The following is a 14,733-nucleotide window of genomic DNA, read 5'->3' on the forward strand; positions in this document are numbered from 1 at the left end:
TACTCTCCACCTACTCAAGCAATAAAAGACATTTTTGTTTTTCCTATTTACTACCCTAGTATTTCTTTCATTCATTCCCTCATGAAATATTTATTGAGTACCTACCACCTGCAGGGAATTGTAGATAGAGCAATGAAAAACACCTTTAAGGAGCTGAAGGAGTTTCAGCACCACTAGATTGACTTTACAAGAAAAAACTTGTTAACATTTTATTTATTTATTTATGAGAGATACAGAGAAAGAGAGAGAGGCAGAGACACAGGCAGAGAGAGAAGCAGGCTCCTCACAGAGAGCCCTATGTGGAACTCGATCCTAGAACTCCAGGATCACCTGAGCCACAGGCAGACGCTTAACTGCTGGTCCCACAAGAAATGTTAAAGGGACTTCTCTAAGCTAAGATGAAAGGATACTATTTAGTAAAAGGAAAACATATGAAAATATTAATCTCACTGTAGAAGATCCCTGGGTGGCTCAGTGGTTTAGCACCTGCCTTCGGCCCAGGGTGTGATCCTGGAGTCCTGGGATTGAGTCCCACATTGGGCTCCCTGCATGGAGCCTGCTTCTTCTCTGCCTGTGTCTCTGCCTCTCTCTCTGTGTCTCTCATGAATAAATAAATAAAATCTTAAAAAAAAATCTCCCTGTAAAGGTCAATATGTAGTTAAATTCAGAATGCTCTAATGTTGTAGTGATGGTAGATAAATAACTTATAAATTTAGTATGAAAATAGCAAAGCATTAAAAATAACTATAATTATATAGCTATAATAATTTGTTAACAGATACAAAAGATAAAAAGAGATTGTGACATCAAAAACATAAAGGGGAGAGTAGAAATGTAATGCTTTAGTATGTGTTCTAAGTTAAGTTGTTATCAGCTTAAAACAGACTATTTTAAGATGTTTTATGTAAGCCTCATGGTATCCACAAAGCAAAAATGTACAGTAGATACATAAAAGATAAAGAGAATGGAATCTAAGCATGCCACTATAGAAAGTTATGAATTTGCAAAGAGAGGAAGACAGAAACAAAGGAATTATAAAACAGTCAAAAACAATGAAAACATGGTAATAAGTCCATACCTACCAATTATAATTTTAAGCGTAAATGGGCTAAATTCTCCAATCAAAAGACATAGAATGGCTCAATGGGTTAAAAACAAAAACAAAAAACAAGATCCAACTATATGCTGCCTATAAAAGACTCACCAGCTTTAAGGACACATATAGACTGAAAATAAAGGGTTGGAAAAAGATATTCCATGCAAATGGAAGCCAAAAGAAAGCAGAAGTGACTGACTTATATCAGACAAAATAGATTTTAAGCCAGAGACTGTAATAAGAGACAAAAAAGATCATTATATAACAATAAAGGGATTAATCTGGCAAAGGGAACAGACTCAAAGGGAGAAATAGCAATATAATCGTGGGGGGACTTTACTACTCCATTTGAACGAAGGATATATCATCCACACAGAAAATTAACAAGAAAAAAATGGACTTATACTACATGTAGACTATTTGAACTTAATGGATATTTACAGAACATTCTATCCAATAGCAGCAGAATATATATTCTTCTAAAGCATACATGGAACATTCTCCATGATAGATCAAATGTTAGGCAAAAATACAAGTCTTAATACATTTACAAAGACCGAGATCAGATCAAGCATCTTTTCTGACCACAATAGTATGAAACTAGAAACACAATTATAAGAAGAAAACTGGGAAATTTACAAATATGTGGAAATTAAACAGCATACTACTGAACAGCCAATGGGTCAACAAAGAAATCAAAAGAGAAAACAAGGGGCACCTGACTGACTCAGTCGGAAAAGTATGTGACTCTTGATCTCAGGGTCATGAGTTTGAACCCCATGCTGGGGGTAGAGATTACTTAAATAAACAAGAAAGTCTTTAAAAAGAAATTTAAAAAGGGGCACCTGGGTGGTTCAGTGGTTGAGTGTCTGCCTTTGGCTCATGTTGTGATCCCGGGGTCCTGGGATGGAGTTCCACATCAGGCTCCTTGCAAGGAGCCTGCTTCTTCCTCTGCTTATTTCTGCCTCTCTGTGTCTCTCATGAGTAAATAAATAAAATCTTTAAAAAAATAATTTAAAAAATAACTTGAGAGAAAATAAACTGTAAATATATAAAACTTACCTAATAAAACAGATCCCTAAAAGAGGGATATTCATAGCAACAAATGCCTAGATTATTATAAAAAAAAAAAAAAAAAGTCTCAGGGCACCTGGCTGGCTCCATAGAGCATGTGACTCTTGATCTTAGGGTTATAATTTCAAGCCCCACATTTGGTATAGAGATTCCTTTAAAAAACAAAAATAATAGTAATAAAAGATCTCAAATCAGCAACCTAACTTTATACTTTTAAGGAACTAGAAAAAGAATAAACTAAGTGCAAAGTTAGTAGAAAGAAGGAAATGAAAATACTTTCGTTTCTCTTTGGATCATATAAATCTTTTATCTTTTACTAACAAAAAAAAAGGAAATAAATGAAAGTTAAAAAGACAATAGAAAAGTTCAATAAAACTAAGAACTGTGGGTTTGTTTAAAAAGACAAACTTTGGCCAGATTTACTAAGAAAAAAAGGACTCAAAATCAGAAATGAAAAAGACATTACAACTGATAGCACACAAATGCAATGCATCATAAGAGACTACTATGAACAACTGACACCAACAAATTAGACAACCTAGAAGAAATGGATACATTTCTAGAAACACATAGCCTACCAAGGCAGTCAGGAAGAAATAGAAAATATGAACGGACCAATTACTAGTAAGGACATTGAGTCGGTAATCAAAAATCTCCCAATAAACAAAAGTCCAAATAGATGACTTCAATGATAAACTCCTCTAAACACAGAAAAATTAATACCAATTCTTCTCAACAAAAAATTAAAGAGGAGAGGCATGTGGCTGGCTCAGTTAAGTGGAACATAGGACTCTTAATCTTGGGGTTGTGAGTTTGAGGCACATACTGGGTATTAGAGATTACTTTAAAAAATAAAATATTTACAAAAACATTTACAGAGGTAGGAACACTTCCTAATTCACCTTAAGAAGCCAGCATTACTCTAAATATGAAAACCAGAAAAGAACGTTCCAAGAAAAGTAAATTGTGGGCCAATATCCCTGATGAATATGGATGCAAAAATCTTCAACAAAATATTAGCACACTGAATTCAACAATACATTAAAAGAATCATATACCATAATCAAATGGGATTTATTCCAGGCATGCAAGAATGGTTCAATATCCACAAACAATGTGATACATCACATTAACAAAATGAAGGATAAAAATTTCTAATCATCTCAATAGATGCAGAAAAGCATGTGATGAAATTCAATATCCATTAATGATTAAAAAAAAAAAAAAAAAACCCACAACCCTTCAACTGGCTAAGAGGGAAAATACCTTAACATAATAAAGGCCATGTATGACAAGCCCACAGGGAAACTCAGACTGAATGGTGAAAAGCTAAAAGCCTTTCCTCTAAAATCAGTAACAAGATGAGAATGCCTATTCTTGCCACTTATATTCAACATGATGCTGGAAATTCTAGCACAGCAATTAGGCAAGAAAAATATAAGATACTCAAATTTGAAAGGAAGAAGTAAACTATTCACGCTATATTATATAGAGAAAACTCTAAAAACTCCACCAAAGCTCTGTTAGGGATCTAATCAACTAATTCAGGTATAGAATGCAAAATCAAGACATAAAAATCAGTTATATTTCTATACACTAGTTATGAACTATTGGAAGAAGAAATTAGGATAATAATCCCATTTGCAACAGCATCAAAAGGAATAAAATTTAACCAAGGAAGTGAATGACCTGTACAGTGAAAGCCATAAGACATTGATGAAAGGAATTGAAAAAGATACAAATAAATGGAGATATTCCATGCTCATGGATTGGAAGAGACCTCTGTACTCCATGTTTATTGCAATATTTACAGAGGCCAAGATATAGAAATGACCTAAGTATCTGTCAAAAGGTGGCTGGATAAATAAAATCACACACACACACACACAAACACAGAGGATTATTTTTCAGCCATGAGAAAGAAGGAAATCCTGCCATTTGCAACAAATGGATGGTTCTTAAGAGCATTATGCTAAGTGACATAAATCAGACAGAGGACAAATAGTACATCTCATCCCTTACATGTATAATATTAAAAAAAAAAAAAAGTCAAACTCATAGAACCAAAGTAGAAAAGTAGTTGCCAGCATCTGAAGGGTGGTAGAAATAGGATGGAATTGGTAAAAAGATACAAATTTTCAGCTAGAAGATGAATAAGATCTGAGACTCTGTAGTTGGTATGATTGTATTGTGTAATCGAAATTTGCTAATAAAATAGAATTTAAATATTCTCATAAAAGAAAAAAATGAGGTGGGTGCCTGGCTGGGTTAGTCAAAAGAACATGTGACTCCTGATCTCCGAGTTGTGAGTTTGAGCCCCATGTTGAGTGTGAAGATAAATAAATAAAAACTTAGAAAAAAAGTGAGATGATAGATGTGTTAGTTAAGTAGATGAAAGAATCCTTTCAAAACGTCTACATATGTATCAAATCACCATAATGTACACTTTAAATATCTTACAATTTTATGTCAATTACGTCTCAATAAAGTTGAAAATTTATAAATAAAAGTATCGAAATAAAAGAGACAATAACATAAGTTGACAAGAATATGAAGATGAGGAGCTATATTGTTCTGCCTTCTTGTCGGTGAGAATGTAAAATGGTGCAGCCACTTTGAAAAATCATGGCAGTTTCTTAAAATGGTGCACATTATTTTACCATATGACCCAGCATTTCTATCCCTAGGCATCCAACCAAGAGAAATGAAAGCATTGATCACACAAAGACTCACACAGGAATGTTCTCAGCAGCATTATTCATCATAACCAAAAAGTGGAAACAATCCAAATGTCTAATCAGCCTGTGAAGAGGTGAGCAAAATATGGTATGGTCACACAATGAAATACTGTTCAGCAGTGCAAAAATGCAAGACCTGTACTTGCTGCAACATAGATGAACTTCAAAAACACTGCAAAGTGAGAGAAATCAGTTACAAAAGATCCTATATTATGGAATCCCACTTAGATGAAATGTCCAGAATGGCCAAATCTATAGAAAGTAGATCAGTGGTTGCCCGGGGCTTGCGGTAGAAATGGAAAATGAGATCTTACCAGGGTGATGGTCAAGTTCTAAAATCAGATCATGGTGATAGTTGTACAACCAGGTATGTTAATAATAAAAGATAATTTTTTAATAAAAGATAATCGTGTATTTAAAACTGATGAGTATTACGGTATGTTACGTAACTCAATAAAATTATTTTTAAAATATTTTATTTATTTGTGAGAGGAGGAGAGAGGGGGTGAGGGAGTGTGAGCAGGGAGAGGAGCAGAGAGAGAGGGAGAAGCAGGCTCTCTGCTGAGCAGGAAGATGCGGGCTCGATTCCAGGACCTTGGGATCATGACCTGAGCCGAAGGCAGGCACTTAACCCACTGAGTTGCCCAGGCACCGCCCCCCCCCCCCCCCCCCGCTTCAATAAAATTATTAAGAAAAAAAGATTTGGAGACTTTTGGTCAAGATATCACGGTGAGTTCCCTCTATAGAAACCAACTCCACCATATAAGAGCAAATTAAGACAAAAAGTTCAAAGCAAAGAGTTACTAGAAAAAACCTTTTTAAACTCCTTATAGAATCCTATAGTAATTTTTTAAAGATTTACTAAGTAGATCGCTGTAAGAATTTCGAGATTTGGTTTTTAGGTTTCCATTCAGTCATCATGAGCCAGATAAATGAAGAAAATTTCCAGTCGAATTTCCAACTATATTTTCTTGATAGAGAGGAAGGGAGGGATGGGATCCCAGTGAAGGAACAGTGTTTACCTTCTGAAATGTGTTCCTTCTTTCTGCATGGGATGCCTTTGCCCTTTTGACAGATCTCTGATCTGCTCTTCTATCCCTCTCCCTAACTTAGTTCAACAGGCCTCACCCTTGGTTGGATTTTCTCTGTCCTGTGTCCCCCATCTTTCTACACATAGACCAGCTTGCTCCTCCCCGGTTAATTTGCCTTTGTTCTCTGGTTCCTTTTTTCTGTGCCTCCTTGCCTCTTCTAGTCCTTCTTTCTAGTCCTCCTTGCAAAGTGAAGAAATAGAGATAAATATCCTACTCCATTCCTTGGAGTCCTGTGTAGTTCTTCTGGCCGGTGGAAGGTGCTGGAATGTGACCAGCACATTCCAGTCAACCTGAACCCAGTTAGGGAAGAATGAGCCCTTGCACAATTAGGGGGAGTGTTTTATGGCCTGTTATTGTTACTCTTACATTGTCAGACTTTTCAAAGAAACAGAGGATTAATTATTGACAAAGTTGAGATGAAACTTTCACTAAAATACTTCACACTTAGGGGGAAAAGGAGACCTAGAAACCAAGCATTTCGAGGAATTAAAAAAAAAAAGTATCTCCCTTTTTAATTTTTCTCAAACACTCTAAAATTGAAAGACGAGCTGTGTGTGAGAGAGAACTATTAAAACTTTTCAAAGTGTACTGTAACTTTGTATCCTTTTTTCTAGCTATAAATATATAAATGAATAATAAATTTATTCTAACATCTGATCATTTTTTTGCAGCCTATAGAGGAACTTTCATGAATAATCATAAATTTCCTTCACTTCCAGTGTGCTGTGTGAAAAGAACATTCCATAAGAGAGAGATTATAATCATTTGGTGATAATTACACAAAACTCTGAGTCATTAGACTCTATTAATTGTCTGAAATATAACTAGAAGAAAAATAAACATCGGGAGGAAATCTAGCATGACTACAATTAAGTTTAATTATGATCCCTCCAGTCTATAGGGAAAAAAAATCTCAAAGTCAGTGTTTCAAAATTGATTTAATTAACTTTTAAGTAACTTTTTAGTAATGTTTAAATAGCTTTTTAGTTATTTAACCAGCTAGTAATCTTTGTTCTTTATTTAGCTGGATATGACTCCAAAACTTTTACACCGTGTTTTCTGATACCATTTTTTTTTTAAATCCGTGGTGTTCATGCAGTTAACATTTGATAGGAATCCACTCAAGTAGAACACTTCCACAGGAGCCAGCTGCTCTGACCATCATGCCCAGGCAAATGGCTGCTAAATCCACCCAAAGGCCAGGGCCTCGGATCCTTTCTCAGCAACTTCTGAGTCATCACCTGCCTTCCGTCACCTTGAGCTGCACACACCCACACCCCAGATTCTCAGTTCTTCCTGCCCTAGGTAAACATACCCATCCCCCGATTTGGGGTCCTTTCCAAATCTGAAACAATCTACGTGATCCCACCCTTCCTGTTCTCCAGGCCACCAACAATATCAACTCAAGTCCTGTGTGCCTCCCTTCTGAAATTGCTCACATCCTTCCCCCTGCCCATCCTTCCTTTGCATTTCGTCTCTGCACCACCTGATATGTGTCCCCCCCCGGTGGCTTCCCACCGAGGATTCCCACTGGTTATCTGAGACTAGAACACTCTCTCACAAGCTCACACACCATCTCACTCTTGGCCTTCAAATGGCCCATGAGGCTCTTTTGCCTGGTGGACAAGTTAACCTCCTGTGCCTGGCATCCAAGAAGTTCTGGGCTCCAGATACACCACTGTTCCAGGGTTCACTCTCATGGATCTACTACAGCATGTTCCACTTCAGTCAGAGTGGACCACACACCATGTCCCAAAAAAGTCTGTGTATCCCCACACCTTGTTTTTGCCTTCCCTACTGGGCATAGGCCTTTGTCAAGCATCTCTATCTGCTGGCTTTGACCTGCTTTGAATGCCCCTCCCCAGGAAGCATTCCAGAAGAGTTTGCCTTCGGCAGGGAATGATTTCCAGCCTCGCCTTCATTCTTTAAGCAATGAGCTTAAACTTCTCTTAGCATGGCCTTTTATTTTTAGAGCCATACCTTTCCCCCCTGAACAGACTGAGAACCCCACAAGGGCAGGCAAAATGTTTTCTTCCTCTTTTGACATAATAGATGACAAAATACAGTGGAAAGAATATAGGTTTAGAGCCAGTGGAGTATGAGTTTGAATCTTAATTCCACTACTTACTAGTTGAATTTTCTTGAGGAATTTATTTACCTACTCTGAGCTTGTTTTCTCATCTGTAAAATGGGGATGCTAAGTAATACTAGTATTAGCCTTAAGTGAGAATAAATTGGTACCATCTACATTCAAGATACATCCTTCAAAAAGCGTTTGCTTTACCACTTCCCTTTGTATGTCAGTGTCTACATTATGCTTTATACATAGTAAGTGCTCAAGTATAATAAACACAAAAGGATTTTGATATGTGTCTGACTTGGGTTGGTAGCCTTAACAGCTCCACTCTCCCCACAAATGAGGCTCTTGGCGCACCATCTGAATGGCCAAACCTGTATTCCTGTAGGTCTGCCCTAGTGGTTTTCAAAGTCCCCCAGAGTTTCTCATTTATGTAGTCCAGGGTGAGGCTGATTAAAAGCTCCCTAAGTAAAAAAAAAAAAAAAAAAAAAAAAACTCCCTAAGTAATTTTACTAGGTAACTAGAGTGGAGCATGACTGGCAATCACTCAACTTGATGATTTGAGGGGGAAAAAATCTGCCTGATTTTGGTTTCAGTTTCATTTTAGTTCCTTTTTATCCATTGCCCTCACTATAATGAAACCCTCCTCAGGGTGCCTGGGTGGCATGGTTGGATAAGTGTCTGCCTTTGGCTCAGGTCAGGATCTTGGGGTCCTGGGATCAAGTCCCACATCAGGCCCCCAGCCCAGCAGTGAGCCTGCTTCTCTCTCTCACTCTTCCTCTGTGCTCACTCTCTCTTAAATAAGTAAAATTTTAAAAGAAAGAAAGAAGGAAGGAAGGAAGGAAGGAAGGAAGGAAGGAAGGAAGGAAGGAAGGAAGGAAGAAGGAAGGAAGGAAGGAGGAAGGAAAGGAAGGAAGGAGGAAGGAAGGAAGGAAGGAAGGAAGGAAGGAAGGAAAAAGAAGAAAGAAAGAAAGAAAGAAAGAAAGAAAGAAAGAAAGAAAGAAAGAAAGAAAGAAAGAAAGAAAGAAAGAGGAAGGAAGGAAGGAAGGAAGGAAGGAAGGAAGGAAGGAAGGAAGGAAGGAAGGAAAGAAAAGAAGGAAAGGAAGGAAGGAAGGAAGGAAGGAAGGAGAAAGAAAGAAAAAGAAAGAAAAAGAAAGAAAAAAGGAAAGAAAGAAAGAAAGAAAGAAAGAAAGAAAGAAAGAAAGAAAGAAAGAAAGAAAAAGAAAGAAAGAAAAAGAAAGAAAGAGAAAGAGACACTCTTTAAGGTACTTCCCAGGCCCCACCTGAGCCTAGGCTGGGAACTATATGCTCTGGGAAATAAGATAATAAGAAACATATGTCAAAAACACAGGGATCCCTGGGTGGCACAGCGGTTTGGCGCTCCCGGTGCGTGGAGCCTGCTTCTCCCTCTGCCTGTCTCTCTCTCTCTTTCTGTGTGACTATCATAAATAAATTTAAAAAATTTAAAAAAATATTTAAAAAAACACAGAGGCTAATCAATGAAGAAGCAATGTGTTCATATTTATCAACGTATTTTTTAAGATTTATTTTTGAGAGACAGAATGCAGGAGGAGGGGCAGAGGGAGAGAGAGAGGGACAAGCAGACTCCTTGCCGAGCGTGGAGCCAGAGGTGGGGCTCCGTTCACAATCCTCCGTTCACGACCTGAGCCGAAATCAAGAGTTGGTTGTTTAACCAACGGTGCCACCCAGGCACCCCTGTTAATGTATTTTAATACAGACCTCACAGCTATTATCTTGCAGCCACTGAAGTAATACCTGCCATTAAGTTGACTGCGATGGATGATATATATTGATCTGTGTGTCCCTTTCTCTATACTCACTCAGTTTTCCTGTTTTGTTTTGTTTTTTTAAGATTTTATTTATTTATTCATGAGAGACACAGAGAGAGAGGCAGAGACACAGGCAGAGGGAGAAACAGGCTCCATGCAGGGAGCCCGACGTGGGACTCCATCCCGGGTCTCCAGGATCACGCCCGGGCTGAAGGCAGGTGCTAAACCGCTAAGCTACCAGGGCTCCCTCAGTTTTCCTGTTGTATTGGTCAGGATTTGGATGGAAAGAAGGTGAGAAGAGGGACAAAAAAATGTATCAAGCTACTTTTGAACCTCAGAGTACAGGAGAATCACCTAGAGCCTTTGCTGAGGACCCAGTAGTGAACACTGGAAATATCTGAGTTCAGGAGAGTAGTTAGACCAATAGTCAAAGTGATAGTTGAAATTATGGGGTAGGTGTGGATCTCCAAGAGAGTAACGAAAAAGCGGCTGATAGAAGATAGAGAATAGAAAGGTTCTATAACCAAAGTACTAGAAGAAGGAAAAAAAAAAAAAAAGAGTAGTGTCCTTGAAGCCATGGAAAGGAATTCCCAGATAAGTGGTCAGTGATGCTGAAAATGTAGATTCCTGGGTCCCACTCCCAGAGATTCAGATTCAGTCAATTTGAGGCAGAGCCCTGAAATTTACACTTCCCACAATGTACGTGAATTTGATGTAGATCCATTTTGAGCAGCACTGGTATGCCTTGTTTTGTAAATAAGTGAAACCTCCCCCAAAACAAAATGCTTAATGTAAGTTCATTTGATATCCAGTTTCTCTTATATATTTCTAATATTGACTTTTTTAAAAAAAGATTTTATGTATTCATGAGAGACACAGAGAAAGAGGCAGAGACACAGGCAGAGGGAGAAGCAGGCTCCCTGTAGGGAGCCCGACGCGGGACTCGATCCCAGGACCCCAGGATCACGACCTGAGCCAAAGGCAGACACTAAACCACTGAGCCACTCAGGCATCCCTAATATTGACTTTAGCATGTGGGAGATGACAAATTATCTTTCATTGCCCAAAAACTTGGCTCACATTAGAAGAAACATTAACCAAATTAATTCAAATTAACATCAGGATAACTTGAACTTCCCTTCCTCTCATTATACCTACAAAATCCAGAACTGCTCCATCAGCCCAAAAGGAGTCTATTCCAGTAGGGATGGGAAAAGGTAATTTTCTTTGATGGTATACAGGATTTAGAAGTATAGCAAACAAAGCACAGATGTGACACATGTTGTAGTACTGACTTCCTTTGCACTATTATGAATAAAGTCTTATGAGTGGCTCAGTCAGTTAAACATCTGACTCTCGATTTTGGCTCAGGTCATGGGATCAAGCCCCACCTTGGGCTCCTCGCTCATGGGGGAATCTGCTGGAGATTCTCTCCCGCTGCCCCTCAACCCTGTGCATATGCGTGCAGACTCCCTCTCAAGTAAACAAGTCTTTTTGTTTTTAAATGTCTGAGATGGTAAATACCATAGCAAAAGGGTGGTCAGGAACATAGTTTCATTCATTTATTCATTCATTCTTATCTCTATTCAACAAATATTTATTCAGTACCTATTATATGTCAGGTACTGTTAGGAGATTTGAGTATGAATAAAATAAAGTTCCTGCTGGTATAATAGCACTACAATGGCAATCACATAACAATATATAAATGTGTCAGATAAGTTTATCCAATGTTATATGTCAAATACATTTCAATTTTAAAAATAAGTGAGTAAAGTTCCTGCTCTCAGGGGGTTTGCACTCCAAATAAATCAGCACTTCCTACAAATTCTTATTGAATGCATTCAGTGTTTAGGACACCGAGCCAGACATTGGATTAGGAGGATTAGGTGAGATGCTCCCTTTGGAAGTGATGACAGCCAAGTACTTGGAAGACACTCATGTATTAGGCACTCTGCTAGGGTTTTCAGGTACAGAGATTAACATGAGCTTGTCCTGACACCCTGGAATTGGAAGCACAAGAGATAAACAACTAATTCTAATGTGGAGATATACATTGAGGGAGCATGGGCTGGTGAGAGATGAAGCTGGAAAAATACACTGGGACCAAACTGTGAAGACATTGAATGCCATGGTTGGGGGCTCAGACTTCACTTTATTGGTTGTGCAGCCTTAGAAGGTCTTGGAGTAAAAAAGTGGCATGATCAGACTTGTGCTCTGGAAGTTAGCTGGAGACAGGCCAGTTAAGAAGCTATTATAATAGTCTAGGCAACTGATAATGAAAGCCAAAGCTAGGATTGTGACAGTGAAGATGAAATGAGAAGTCAAATTCAAGCTGTCCAGAATCAGAAATGGCAAGATACATAAGAGGAAGGATGTAGGGGGGAGAGGGAGGAGGAATTGAAACTCATAAGACCTAGCTTGAGTGATTGTGTACATGGGGAGCCTATTAAACAAGCTAGAAAATAGGGGAGGAGAGCTCAGTTTGAGGCATGGGAATGAGGGTTGAAATAATAACCTGTTCCAGTTGGCTAGCTGTGAAAGGTCTAGTTGGAGGATTTATGAGCAGTTGAAAATACAGGTCAGGAGTTCAGGAGCAAAGTTGAAGCTGGACATGGAGATAGCAAGAGATAGGTGAGATTATGGGAAGAAAATAGATGTCCAAGGGCTAAGGTAAAAAAAAAAAAAAAAAAAAAACCAATGAGGGGCTCCTGGATAGCTCAGTCGGTTAAGCATCTGCCTTCAGCTCCAGGCATGATGCCAGGGTCCTGGGGTGGAGCCCCACGTTGGGCTCCCTCGCCTGGTGGGGAGCCTGCTTCTCCCTCTGCCTCTGCCCCTCCCCCACTTGTGCTCTCTCCATCTCTTACTCTCTCTATCTCGAATAAATATAATCTTAAAAGCAAAACAAACAATGAGAGAGAGTGGAGAGGGGGTCCGTGGGTGGCTCAGCAGTTTAGCGCTTGCCTTCGCCCCAGAGCATGATCCTGGAGTTCCCAGATGGAGTTCCACATGGGGCTCCCCACAGGGTGCCTACTTCTCTGCCTCTCTCTCATAAATAAATAAATAAATAAATAAATAAATAAATAAATAAATAATCTTTTAAAAAAAAGCCTATGAGAATATAGAAGCCCTCACCCAGCCTGGACATCCTAGAGGGAGCAACATCTTAGCTGAACATGGAGGAGAACAAGTTAAATAGAAAAAAGGGAAGATGGAGAGTTCTCATCTCTGGAGATGAGAGAAGGCCAGTGTTTTCTGTGAACTGGGGAACTGTAATGCAGCCAGAGGAATGGGAATAGGGTGAGTCTGGGATGTGAACAGAGGACAGACAACACAGGGATCTGACTCATAATAGTTATAGACTCATAAATAGCAAACACACAATGCCATGTGCACTTAATATATTTTGAGAATTTGAGTTGCATTAGCGAATCTTTACAATAATCCTGGGAGGTAAGTACTACTAGAATTGACATTTATCTAATGGCCATGGTGGTTCATTGACAGGTTTTGAGCAAGGAATTGGTGAGAGCAGGGTGTCCCTCCAGGAAATATGGAAGTCTTCATCATCGCTCTCCCCAGCCAGCCTCTCCCTTGACCTTCTTTACCTCACCTCTGGTACCACTGTCCCCCCAGTCAATAGGCTAGAAACTGGGGAACCCACCTGCACTACCCACTTCTAAACACTTACTATGCTTTGCCAATTTTGCCCCCAGTTCTTTCTGCTCATTTTCACCTCCTGGATTCAGAGCCTCCTGTCTCTCACGGAGACTCTACTACAACGTCCCCACTGGCTCCTGGCCTCCTCAAGGTCTATTCCCTTTCTTTAAATCTGTCTCTCTAAAATGCAAACGTGACCACACAAGGCCCCTACTTTAAACATACCACGCCTTCCCTGGCCCAGGAGTGCAGCTGCAGTCAGGACACTCCCATTGTTAGAGTGGCTCACTTCCAAGACAATGACACACCATGCAGGTGACATGTTGACACCTGGAGTGTAACCAGCACTCACCACCTACCAGGCTCTGCTCTCAGCCCTTTCCCCGAGTTAACTCAATCCTCACGATAATTGTCCATGTCAAAGTTGGGGAAACGGAGTCAAGGGAAAGTTAAAGAACTTGTCCAAGGACACAGAGTCAATAGGAACTGGGCTAGGCCCCTGACTCCAGGGTGTATGCCCTGAACCTCCACCTTAATGTGGGGAGAAGAGAGAAAAGCAGGCCTAATGAGGTGTGGGAGGAGAAAAAATTAAATAATGCCTAATAAAACTTTGAGCTGATTCTGCTCTGACAGCTGCTGCATCTTCCTCCCCCACCTGAAGGACACGTGTTCAAAGTATGGTTCCTCCACATGGCCTTTGAGGAGCCCTCTGAGTCCTCTCTGTCCTCAGCTGGCTCTGCGGCCTTCCAGTTCCGCGCCCTGTGTCTAGCGCCCAGCGGTCGGCCTGAGTACACTCGGTGGGGTGGCTCCCCCTTCCTGCCTTCCTCTACTTCTCCTCCAGGCTGGCAGCCCACTGCCTAGCCCAGTGGCCAGAACAAGATCGTACCACCAAAATCACGTGGCAGATAGACCACGGGCTTGGCCTGCTCTTGCAACCCACCTTCGATATTTTCCCCCTCTACTCAGTTTTACAATCTTATACCAGTATCACCACTCAGGTTTCTTGAGGGTTTTCTTTTTTTTTTTTTTTTTCATTGAAATTGACAAAGACAAGGTCTAAACGAGTTGGATTCATTTAGCAAGTCTATTTTCTATCTTTTTAAAAAATATTTACTTATTCATGAGAGATACAGAAATAGGCAGAGACATAGGCAGAGGGAGAAGCAGGCTCTCTGCTGAGCAGGGAGCCTGATGCAGGACTCGATCC

The 14,733-nt window shown here is 39.7% G+C and overlaps 1 long non-coding RNA gene across 1 annotated transcript in view; it reads left to right on the top strand.

The window, feature by feature from the left end:
• The first annotated feature begins 3,368 nt into the window (after positions 1 to 3,368).
• Positions 3,369 to 14,733, top strand: part of LOC140620215 (uncharacterized) — an 85,850-nt gene continuing 74,485 nt past the window's right edge. Inside the window, exons 1-2 of the long non-coding RNA XR_012019984.1 lie at positions 3,369 to 4,982; positions 9,950 to 10,157. This is a non-coding gene — a long non-coding RNA (uncharacterized lncRNA). The remainder of the gene's footprint in view (positions 4,983 to 9,949; positions 10,158 to 14,733) is intronic.

This window comes from Canis lupus, chromosome 28, assembly GCF_048164855.1.
Source record: "Canis lupus baileyi chromosome 28, mCanLup2.hap1, whole genome shotgun sequence".
In the NCBI taxonomy this organism is placed as follows: Eukaryota; Metazoa; Chordata; class Mammalia; order Carnivora; family Canidae; genus Canis; species Canis lupus.